Source organism: Pollachius pollachius, assembly GCF_949987615.1.
Source record: "Pollachius pollachius genome assembly, chromosome: 1".
In the NCBI taxonomy this organism is placed as follows: Eukaryota; Metazoa; Chordata; class Actinopteri; order Gadiformes; family Gadidae; genus Pollachius; species Pollachius pollachius.
Window position 1 is genome coordinate 18,798,282 of NC_136934.1, and position 4,053 is coordinate 18,802,334.

At 43.5% G+C, this 4,053-nt stretch overlaps 1 long non-coding RNA gene across 2 annotated transcripts; it reads right to left on the reverse strand.

Annotated features, from left to right (window-relative positions):
* Positions 1 to 520: 520 nt before the first annotated feature.
* Positions 521 to 2,815, reverse strand: LOC307075703. 2 transcript variants are annotated; one of them, XR_013811864.1, is made up of 4 exons: positions 2,174 to 2,815; positions 1,483 to 1,595; positions 1,256 to 1,377; positions 521 to 615 (listed from the first exon to the last, which is right to left on the reverse strand). It is a non-coding gene; the product is annotated as an uncharacterized lncRNA (long non-coding RNA). The 2 variants fall into 2 exon arrangements; XR_013811865.1 differs by having other exon boundaries at positions 1,256 to 1,380.
* Between the last annotated feature and the right edge of the window lie 1,238 nt (positions 2,816 to 4,053).

Consider the following 4,053-nt stretch of genomic DNA (forward strand, 5'->3'; position numbering starts at 1 on the left):
TCAGCTAGCAGTTACACTGCAGTTAGCTACATACCGGCTTTAGCTAGTCTATGCTTTGCCTACTACAAATTTGTCTTCCACTTTTATTGGTTGAGTCACGTGGAATACCTTTTGTACAGTAGCGATTGTTTCTAGTGTTCCTGTTAAATATATATCTCAAGTTAATTCCATGATATTGCGTTAGCCTTCGCAAGTACTAGAAGTCATAAAAGCTAGCCTTCCAAGTTCACGTTCTCTCATTTCACAATGTTCGATCTGTATGCGCCACCATGGGAATGCAGACTCATGTCATTTTACAACGCCATGTTTCTACAGTGGCTGACAGTCGACAAATCAAACGACTAGATACCAAATTGCGTTTTTCACACGTTTGAAATCTGCGGATTTACCACTAGATGTCCCTATATGATTATCCATACTATTCATAAGAAAAAACAGAATATACCCTAAAACTATGCAAAAAACAAGTACGATTTACCCCAAATCTATGCTAAAACGTTAAATAAAAACCAAACACAAGTGCCAATAAATGTTTGTTTTATTTATGAACCATCTGTCATCAGGAAAAGGAACCAAGTGCAACAGAACAAAACAAAGAAGTGCAGGGACCGGGAGCTGTGGAGGTGAGGGTCACATAAGGAAAACTTGAACATTCAGAAACTATAACATGAAACATTACTAACAAAGTTTAACATTTTCATAAGGAACCGGAACTGAGTGGAACAGAACTAAACAAAGAAGCTCAGGAACAGGGGGTTGAGAATGTAGAGGTGCAGCAGGTGAGGTTTCTAAAAAAAAATATATGCTATTGCACAATTTAAAACATACACTACAGACAATTATAGTGAAGTGGGCAGGGCTAAAACTACAACAAATATTAAGTGCAATTATGAACAAAAAACATAAATAAAACATTTCAGGGAACTATTTAAAGAAATACTACCAAATTATCATCCATGTCACTGACTACATTACAGGAGGAGGTGCCTCAGCAGGAGGGACAACAGGATAACCCTTCCCAAACAGAGTAAGAGCTCAATACCCCTGAGGATATTTTAGTTTCCCCATACCAACCAGATGCACAGCTAATTGAGCCACAAACTCTGCCCAACCGCACTCTCCGATTCCAGGAGAGCTGGTTCAAAGACTACCCCTGGCTACATTACAGTTCTGAAATTAAAGGAGTTTTGTGTTTCTACTGTGTAAAGGCCTTTAAACATAATATTCCAACAATGGCCAGAAATACAGAACAAACCTTCATTTCCTTGGGGTTCAGGAACTGGAAGAAGGGTAGGGGGGCGTTCGTACATGGCGACCACCCAGCTTCATGAGCGTTTTGATCAGGTGAGCCTGGGAAATCTGGTCAAGCTGGAGGAGCTGCTGATTACCGGAAACAAAAATATGGTGGTGAGCTTGTACCCAGAACTGGACCTACAGGCACTACAAATTCAATTGGCCATGTTTAAAGCAAATAACACCTACACTTCATGCAAAGAAGCTGTCCAAATTCTCAGAGGCATGCCACCAGAGGTCAGAGGGCTCTTCTCACAGGTGGAGACTCTGGTGAGACTGCTACTCGTGGTCCCAGTTTCATCCTGTGAGGCAGAAAGGAGCTTCAGTGCTCTGCGACGGCTGAAGAATTGGCTGAGGACAACAATGACCCAGTTGAGGCTCAACAGCACTGCAGTCTGCCATATCCACAGGGATACACTGAAGGCCTTGGACAAAAGGGAAATAGCGACAGCTTTCATTGGCACATCTGAGAGGCGGGTGCATGTTTTTGGCCAATTTTAACTCTCCAACCTACACACACACACACACACACACACACACACACACACACACACACACACACACACACACACACACACACACGGCCCAAGTTCAGTGCTGCCACATTCTTAATTTTGGATTACAATACTCTTGGTAATGTTGTAATAATGTAGTAGGCTAATCAAACAGTTCAGTGTGGTTCAGAATAATTAATAAATAATCCATAATCCATTTCAAATACTTGTTTTCCTGATTCTTTACAATTCATAAAATAGTTAACCCGTCTTTGGTCATCAGTCGACACACAACTAAGCTAAGGTTAGCATTTCGCTAAGCATTACTTTTCCTCCCGAGATCCCGCTAATGTTGTGTTATAAAGTAAAGGGAAACAACAAGATACCTATTCTTCCTCCACCTCTCTCGCTTCTCTGCTTGGTGTCGGGTATAGTTTGCCTCCCTCGCTCTGGTAACGTCACGTAGGCCTACCTCACGTGGAAAAAAAATAAACAAAGCTCCGAATACTGATTCAAGCTTCGAATACTATTTTTCCGAACGAGTATTCGAATAATTCGGGCCAGCCCTAAAACTGATAGCAGCTAATATTATTCACTTTCGCTCACTCCAAATTAGTTAACACTGTAACCGCAAACAATTAGCTACAACGTGGTCTTGCCTAGCTAGCATATGCTCGGAGGAAACATTATAAACGAACTGTTAGGAATAGTTACCTTGTACATTTTTGAGGAGTCGACTTTCTTGACGCTTGTCGTCTTCAATGCTGCTGCGAAGTGTGTGGAAAGCGTCTGTAAAACAACTATTAGGCTGCCTTCCAACTGCCAAGTGTAGTTGTAGGCCTGCTGGAATGACTAACCACAGGAGCTCGCGCGGCGCGGCACTGAATGAGAGATACTGATGATCAGAATCCCGCCCCCTCATTTGCTCCACTCACAGCCAGCTGTTGTGCATGCTGTGACTTGTGAGGATGTCTTCGTGCGCGCCTATCGCATGATTTAGACTCGACGATTTCGGTTGAGTATGTGGGGAGATTTTTTATTATTTTTTTTCGGTCGCAAAAGTGGGGGGGACAAAATTCGTATTTTAGAAAGTGGGGGGGACATGTCCCCCCCGTAATCGACGCCTATGGTCGCAACGCATCCCTTTATTAACCATGTGAATGTGTTTTACCACTCCCCGCTACAATGGCAAAGAAAAGAAACTTCTCCAACACAGAAATGGAAACCCTTGTAAACGAGGTTGAATCAAATCAAAAAATACTTTTTAGCTCACTTAGTGCAGGAGGCATAGCGAACAAAAGAAAGATTGCTGCATGGGAAAATGTGACTGATGCAGTTAATTCAGTTGGGTCAGAAGTGAGAACACTATCTGAAGTAAAGAAATAATGGTTTGACATTAAACTCAATGCCAAAAAAGAGTCACAGCCCTCAGACGTGAGACATCAGCAACTGGAGGGGGACAGACCACCACGGAACTTTCCCCTTTGGACAACCCAATTACCAGCATCATTGGCGACACAGCTGTCCGGCATAATTGAGGACGGTGACACCGACGCTCAAGCCGGGCCGTCTAACATTCAAATTGAAGGTACAAGAAACAAACTCTGTGTTTGCAAACATTTTATTTAAATGTTGACATTTAGAAGAAAAAAAACATTTCGATACTAAACTCGGTGAAATTAATGTGAATTTCTTTCACAGCGAGTCCCATGGTGCTGGTGCTGGAGGAGTCGGAGGAACCGGGACCGTCCATTGTCCCTTCCGTGCACCGTGCGCCAAGAGTGCTGGCGGAGGCGGTGCTGCAAAACCAAGAGGAAACGACAAAATCCATTAATGACCTGAAGGAGCAACTGACCAACGTGACCAATGTATGAATTCAAATCAATCAGTCTCTTCAACAGATTGCCTCTTGCGCGAATAAAATGGCAAATAAACCATAAACCGTTGACCAATGTCTCCTTATTTCCCCCTCCATTGCTGCAAAACACAAAATGAAAAATGTTATGTTTCTGTGCTAGATTTACCTAAAATCTCTGTATGATCCTCTGTCTCGTCTGAAGGCCAGCGGCATTAGGAGGTGGTAGGGGCACTGCGTCAGGCATAGGGCCGTCTGGTCTGGGGAGTTCCTGCAGAGGGACCCCGTCTGATGGCTAAATTGTGTAGCACACAGCAAGCTATGATGATCCTGCAAACTTTTCAGGCCGATACTGCAGTGTCCCCCCCGTGCTGGAAAGGCACAGCCATCGCCCTTTCAGCAGGCCTATCC